Source organism: Triticum aestivum, chromosome 5A (assembly GCF_018294505.1).
Source record: "Triticum aestivum cultivar Chinese Spring chromosome 5A, IWGSC CS RefSeq v2.1, whole genome shotgun sequence".
Taxonomy (NCBI): Eukaryota; Viridiplantae; Streptophyta; class Magnoliopsida; order Poales; family Poaceae; genus Triticum; species Triticum aestivum.
In genome coordinates, this window is record NC_057806.1 from 328061839 (window position 1) to 328070375 (window position 8537).

Below are 8537 nucleotides of genomic sequence, written 5' to 3' on the forward strand. Positions count from 1 at the left end.
GCAAAGTGTCGGGGAAGAATTCCGTCAGCACGACGGTGTGGTGACGATCTTGATGTACTACCATCGCAGGGCTTCGCCTAAGCACCGCTACAATATTATCGAGGATTATGGTGGAAGGGGGCACCGCACACGGCTAAGAATATGATCACGTGGATCAACTTGTGTCTCTAGGGGTGCCCCCTGCCCCCGTATATAAAGGAGCAAGGGGAGGTGCGGCCGGCCAGGAGGAGGGCGCGCCAGGAGGAGTCCTATTCCCACCGGGAGTAGGATTCCCCCCTTTCCTAGTTGGAATAGGATTCGGGAGGGGGAAAGAGGAGAGAGAGAAGGAAGGGGGGAGCCGCCCCCCTCTCCTTGTCCTATTCGGACTAGGGGGGAGGGGCGCGTGGCCCAGCCCTAGCCACCTCTCCTCTCTTCCACTAAAGCCCACTAGGGCCCGTATACCTCCCGGGGGGTTCCGTTAACCTCCCGGTACTCCGGTAAAATCCCGATTTCACCCGGAACACTTCCGATATCCAAATATAGGCTTTCAATATATCAATCTTTATGTCTCGACCATTTCGAGACTCCTCGTCATGTCCGTGATCACATCCGGGACTCCAAACAAACTTCGGTACATCAAAATGCATAAACTCATAATATAACTGTCATTGAAACCATAAGCGTGCGGACCCTACGGGTTCGAGAACAATGTAGACATGACCGAGACACGTCTCTGGTCAATAACCAATAGCGGAACCTGGATGCTCATATTGGCTCCTACATATTCTACGAAGATCTTTATCGGTCAGACCGCATAACAACATACGTTGTTCCCTTTGTCATCGGTATGTTACTTGCCTGAGATTCGATCGTCGGTATCTCAATACCTAGTTCAATCTCGTTACTGGCAAGTCTCTTTACTCGTTTCGTAATACATCATCTTGCAACTAACTCATTAGTTGTAATGCTTGCAAGGCTTATGTGATGTGCATTACTGAGATGGCCCAGAGATACCTCTCCGACAATCGGAGTAACAAATCCTAATCTCGAAATACGCCAACCCAACATGTACCTTTGGAGACACCTGTAGAGCTCCTTTATAATCACCCAGTTACGTTGTGACGTTTGGTAGCACACAAAGTGTTCCTCCGGTAAACGGGAGTTGCATAATCTCATAGTCATAGGAACATGTATAAGTCATGAAGAAAGCAATAGCAACATACTAAACGGTCGGGTGCTAAGCTAATGGAATGGGTCCTGTCAATCACATCATTCTCCTAATGATGTGATCCCATTAATCAAATGACAACACATGTCTATGGTTAGGAAACATAACCATCTTCGATTAACGAGCTAGTCAAGTAGAGGCATACTAGTGAAGTTTGGTTTGTCTATGTATTCACACAAGTATTATGTTTCCGGATAATACAATTCTAGCATGAATAATAAACATTTATCTTGATATAAGGAAATAAAATAATAACATTATTATTGCCTCTAGGGCATATTTCCTTCAAGTGTATCCATGACAGATGTGAGATTGTTAATTAAAGGTTTATCTAAGGTGGCAACCTAAACACGCATCTGGGTGGATTGAGGCACCTGGGTATTCCAGCGATTGCCTGTTTTCTTTTGGACCGCCACCCAGGCTCAAAGGGATAATGAGAATATTCAGACTAGAAACTTCCGTGTGCAGCCACAAGCTATTATGGGCTCTAGCATAGTTGACTAAGTCGTGCGAACTCTTACAATGATAGACTAGCAGATGTAGGGGATGTAGGTTGGTACAGTCTACCCATTCGTAAGGTGCTAGCGCTTCTGAAAGACTATGTCTCGGTCATCCGTCTCTCAAACACCGTGTAGTGCGAGAATCCCAACGGAGGAGATCGAGTCTTGTGGGGAAAAGTGCGGAAACCTCTGCAAAGTGTATAAACTAATCATGATTAGTCGTGTCCCCGGTTATGGACATCTTGAGTATCTAGTACCTGGATTATCATTTGAATCTCATCATGTTACTCTAAAATTAATTTTGTTGGGGTTTGTTTAATGATGATACTTAATTGGGATTGAGAATGCTGTCAACCATTCTCAATGTTTAAAAACTACCATGATAGTTAAATAAAATTTATCCTTTGCAGTAGGGAAAAATTGGCTTTACGCAAAACAGTAACCATAGAGCTTTCCACCAGCCATATATGCATATAGAACAGCTTATTTCATTCCATTACTCTCTATGTGTTACTTTGCTAGCATATTCCATGTGCTGACCCGTTTTGGGTTGCAACGTTAATGTTGCAGACTTTTCAGACGATGATTAAGGTGCCTTTAGGTCATGGTTCTATACTCAGTGATGCCATTGGAGTTGATGGACTCACTTATCTTCCAAGCTTTCCGCTGTTATCGTTATTAGATGGCCATAAGCCATATTTATTGTAATAAGTTCTCTTTTGAGACACTCGATGTAATAAGTGTGTGATTGCTACTCTGTTATAAATCCTTCAAGTACTGTGTGGTGTTAGCATTACTGATCCAGGGATGACACCTGAGCATAGAGATTGGACCGTTTGAGGTCTGGTCGCTACAAGATGGTATCAGAGCACACGCTGACTGTAGGACACGACCACTAATGCTAAAGCCCTAGATCACTACTTACTCTTCTCCTTCTGACCTCTCACCTTTTCTACTCTTTTAGGATGGCGGATGCAAGGAAAAAGTTCATGCAACCAGATGAAGATACACCCTTTGGACGTCACTTGAAGGAAGTCACTAGATACCTGAACATAGGAGTACCAAGCTTCACCGGAACCTACAATGCCACATTACCTGAAGAAGAGCGCTGGATGATTCAAGTTCAAGTCCAGTAAGGACGTTCATGCCAGTCACTGAGCCCATAGAGTTTTCTTTTGATGCACCAACTTGGAGTCTAGGAAAGAGCATGGCAGCTCACATCGCCATGGGACGTATTGGAGAAGTTTACCGCAATGATCTCAAGGATTCTATCTACCAGATTTGTGGACGCCGAGATGAGCATTGGGAGATGATCAGCACCAGGAAGGATAGATCAGTTGCAGCTTTAATCCAGGAGTTAAACCAACACATTCGACGTCAGGAGAACCAGATGTGCGCCGATATGATAGATCTGAAGAAGGCGAGGACAAGAATCAAGGAACTGGAGGAAGAACTCAAGGATACACGTGAATATTATGAAGAGGAAATCGAAGTATTAGTAGAGAAGAATGATGATCTGATCAAGAAGATCGGAATATTTATGGGAGGCCCTACACCAGTAGAAGAAGATGAAGAACCCAAGGAGATTCGCCCGGAATACTACATCATCATCGACGACACCGACTCGGACCTAGATGATAGCGATGATGACTATGTTGATGAAGCTGGAGCAGATATCATGGAGTTTGCAACCGAAGAGTATTTCTAGTAGACCACCTCAACAGTAGTAGTAGTAGTCCACCATGTAAATATAGTAGTCCGAGCATTTTTGCGATAGTTAGATCGATTGTATGCCCTTGTTTGATTGAATGAAGTGAATTGTTTGCTTTTGCCTCATGTGCATATGGGTAGTGTTTTCTCTTTAGACCCCTCTCTATTCTTAAATCTCATCTTTTCTAAAACCTTAGATGCCTCCGAGACGTGACCCCGGATTTACCTTCCCACCGGAGCTCACTCAGTTGATCCAGCAGTAGAACACATTGATGCAGTTGCTAGTCCAGAATCAGAATCAGGGGAACAAAAACAACAACAACCCACCACCACCACCACCACCTGTTGATCACTTAGTCTGTTTTCTTAGGCTGAATCCCCCGGTGTTTTCCAGTAGCACCGAGCCAATAGTAGTAGGTGATTGGCTCCGCAAGACAGCAATAGAGTTGACCACGGCAGGATGCACAGATGCGGAAAAGGTGAAGTTTGCCGCACATCAGCTGGAAGGACCCGCAGCATCATGGTGGGAGAATTTCACAGCCACTTTCCCTGTCAACACTGTCACATGGGACCAGTTTCAGCAAGCTTTCTGTACTGCCCATGTTTCAGCAGGAGCTATGTCCATCAAGAAGCATGAGTTTCGCAGCTTGCGCCAAGGAGGACGGACAGTTGGCCAGTATGTGGAGGACTTTAGTAAGCTAGCACGTTATGCCCCAGATGACGTTGCTACGGATGCAGCTAAGCAGGAGAAGTTTCTGGAAGGACTGAATGATGAGTTGAGCATGCAGTTGATGGTAGCAACCTTCAACAACTACCAGGAGTTGGTAGGTCATGCTCTCATGATTGAAGGGAAGCAGCAGCAGATCGAGAACCGCAAGAGGAAGTATGGACAAGGGAAGTACAATTCTGGAGCTCAGCAGAAGCCACGTTTTATCCCTAGACCGGGAGGACATTTCCAGCATACCCATGGAGGAGGTAGCTCGCACAATCACAATGGCCCCAAGAATGGTAATGGGAATGGAGGAAGTAACGGCCAGAACCGCACCAACCCATCAACCCCAGCCAAGAAATACCTGAGCCAAGTCACTTGTTTTAAGTGCCAGAAGACCGGACATTATGCCAACGAATGTCCTGAATCCCAGAATGAAAATGGCAATGGAAGCTCTGGGAAGAAGCCGAACCCTTTCAACACGAGACAGGTGAACCACGTTAACGTGGAAGAGGTTGAAGAGTAGCTGGATGCAGTAATCAGTAAGTTTTTGGTTAAGTCATTTACTACACTCGTTCTTTTTGATACTGGTGCATCGCATTCATACATATCAAGGGGATTTCTGGATAAGTATAAACTACCAACCCAAGCCCTTAGGTCACCCATGTTAGTAACCTCGCCTGGAGCAGAGTATATGGCTAGCCTATGGTGTGATCGGTTACCATTAAGGATTGGTAACTACGTATTTCCCTCAGACCTAATAGTGTTGGAATCTCAAGGATTGGATGTGATATTAGGCATGGATTGGTTGTCAAAGTATGAAGAGAATATTGAATGTGCCAGTAAGTCAATTTTGCTTACCACCCCAGAAGGAAGAAGGATCAAGTATGTATCAAGTCATGTGCCAAAAAGGACTCAAGTAAATTGCCTAACAGGAGTTGTGAAGGAGTAAGTACCAATAGTGAAGGATTTCCCTGATGTATTTCCAGAGGAATTGCCAGGCATGCCACCGGATAGAGATATTGAGTTTTTTATTGAGCTTTTGCCAGGCACAGGGCCAATATCAAAGAGACCATATAGGATGCCCGCAAAGGATTTGGTGGAGATTAAGAAGCAGATTAAGGAGTTACTAGATAAAGGTTATATTCGCCCAAGTTCTTCGCCTTGGGGATCGCCAGTACTTCTAGTAGAAAAGAAGGATGGATCGTTAAGGATGGTTGTTGATTATCGAGGATTGAATGAAGTAACCATCAAGAACAAGTACCCACTACCGATGATCAATGATCTGTTTGATCGATTGCAAGGAGCTAAGGTATTTTCCAAGATCGATCTGCGATCAGGATACCACCAGTTGAAGATTTGAGAACAGGATATACCTAAGACGGCACCACCAGGTATGGGCTGTATGAGTATACCGTTATGTCATTTGGTCTGACTAACGCACCTGCATATTTCATGAACATGATGAACAAGGTGTTTATGGAGTTTCTGGATAAGTTCATGGTAGTGTTCATTGATGATATCCTGGTTTACTCAAAGAACGAAGAGGAGCATAAGGAGCATTTGCGTTTGGTTCTTGGAAAGCTCAGAGAACATCAATTATATGCCAAGTTTAGCAAATGTGAGTTTTGGTTGAAGGAAGTTGGATTTCTCGGACACGTTATATCTGGAGAAGGTATAGTAGTAGATCCCACTAAGGTTGACACCGTGACAAATTGGGAAGCCCCAACAACAGTTGGAGAGATCCGGAGTTTTCTTGGACTCGCAGGATACTACCGGAGATTCATTGAGAATTTCTCAAAGATTGCGAAGCCTATGACGGAGTTGTTGAAGAAGGATACCAAGTTCATATGGACTAAGGAATGTGAGGCCAGTTTCCAGGAGTTGAAGAAACGTTTGGTTACATCACCTGTGTTGATTTTGCCAGATCAGACCAAGGATTATGAGGTGTATTGCGACGCTTCACGTCGAGGACTTGGAGCAGTGCTTATGCAGGAAGGAAGAGTTGTTTCCTATGCCTCACGACAGCTTAAGCCTCATGAGTTGAATTATGCTACGCATGATTTGGAGTTAGCAGACGTAGTGCATGCACTAAAAACCTGAAGACACTTTCTCATTGGAAATCATTGTGAGGTGTACACGGATCACAAGAGTTTGAAGTATATTTTCACGCAGAAGGAGTTGAATCTTAGACAAAGAAGATGATTGGAGCTCACCAAGGATTATGATATGAGACTACATTATCACCCCGGAAAGGCTAACGTAGTACCTGACGCGTTGAGCCGTAAAAGTCATGTCAACACCTTAATGACGGGAGATTTACCAAGGGAGTTAGCTGAAAATCTTCGTGAGCTATGTTTGGAGATAGTTGCGAGAGGCTATGTAGCAGCATTGGAGATTCAGTCTACCTTGATGGATAAGATTAGAGAAGCTCAAAGGACTGACAAGGAGATTGCCTCTATTAAGGAGAAAATGAGCAAAGGAAAAGCTAAGGGATTTCGTGAGGATGAGCACGATACCCTATGGTTTGAGGACTGTGTTTATGTGCCAAATGATTCGGAGATCAGGAAGTTAATTCTGCAAGAGGCACATGATTCCCCATATTCGATTCACCCAGGAAATACCAAGATGTATTTGGATTTGAAAGATACTTTCTGGTGGACCGGAATGAAGAAGGATATTGCGGAGTATGTAGCAGTTTGTGATGTATGCCAGAGAGTAAAGACAGAGCATCAGAAGCCAGCAGGATTGCTACAGCCATTGCTGATACCCGAATGGAAGTGGGATAAGTTAGGCATGGATTTTATCACAGGATTACCCAGAACTCGTTCATGCTATGACTCGATATGGGTTGTAGTCGATCGTTTGACAAAGGTAGCTCATTTCATCCCAGTGAAGACTACCTATACCAGTGCAAAGTTGGCAAAGATATACATGACCAGAATCGTATGTTTACATGGAGTCCCAAGGAGCATTGTATCAGATAGAGGAACCCAGTTTACCTCAAAGTTCTGGAATCAGCTGCATGAAACTTTGGGTACCAGACTAGAGTTCAGCACAACTTTTCATCCACAGACAGATGAACAGACCAAGAGGGTCAATCAGATTTTGGAGGATATGTTGAGAGCTTGCGGGCTAGATTACGGATCTAGTTGGGACGAGAATTTGCCATATGCAGAGTTCTCTTACAACAACAGTTATCAATCCAGTTTGAAAATGGCCCCTTTTGAAGCCTTGTACGGAAGGAGGTGCAGGACCCCATTGTCATGTGATGAAGTTGGAGACCGCCAGTTGTTTGGACCGGATTTGATTAAGGAGTCTGAACAGAAAGTGAAATTGATTCGTGATAGGCTCAAGGTAGCCCAGTACAGGAAGAAGAGCTACACAGATTCTAAACACAAGGAGATAGTTTACGAAGTCGGAGACCGGGTTTATCTTCCAGTATCTCCACTTTGAGGAGTTAAGCGCTTTGGAGTTAAGGGAAAGTTAGCGCCACGTTTTGTAGGCCCATACAAAGTTATAGAGCGTATGGGAGAAGTAGCCTATAAGTTGGAATTGCCTGAAGGATTGTCAGGAGTTCACAACGTATTCCACGTTTCCCAGTTGAAGAAGTGCCGTGCAGAGATGGTTGATATACCGCTGAGAGATATAGTGCCGCTGGAAGCGATTCAGTTGGACAGTGATTTGACCTATGAGGAGAAACCAGTCAAGATTCTTGAGTATGCCAGCCGAGTCACCCGCAGCAAGGTTATCAAGTTTTGCAAAGTTCAGTGGAGCCACCACACGGAGAATGAACCCACCTGGGAGCGAGAGGAAAAATTGCTGAAGGACCACCCTCACCTATTTTCTAGCCAACCCGAATCTCGAGGGCGAGATTCATCTTAAGGGGGGTAGGTTTGTAACATCCCAAATTTTCAATTTGGAATCTTATACATTAGATCATCTTTGCATATCATATTTTATTGCTTTTGGTGGATCCTATAAATTCTACGCAACTCAAGGACCCTCGGAGAGAGTTGGGAATTTCGTTATTTTCATATTTGAGTTTTCTCAAATTTTGAAATAGAGATCATTTGATTTTATTTATTTTTTCTTCATTTATTTCTGTTATCAAAATATGAGAGAGGGAATAAAATGACTTTCCTAAAATAAAGAAATATTGAGGATTTAATAAAAAAATCAAATAAGATTTTATTTGCTTTTTTATTCGAATTTAGGAAAAATTGCATGTTTTCAAAATTGCATTTAGAGCCAAAAAATGTTCATCCCGTTCTAAATATTTTATTTAGACGGAGAAAATTTGTTTTGATATTTTTAGATTTTTATTTATTTTTCTAGAATTTTTTTAGGCGCAGCGAAATTGTTTAAAAAAAACCCGCGCCCGACTGGGCCAAGGGCCCAGCCGAGCCAG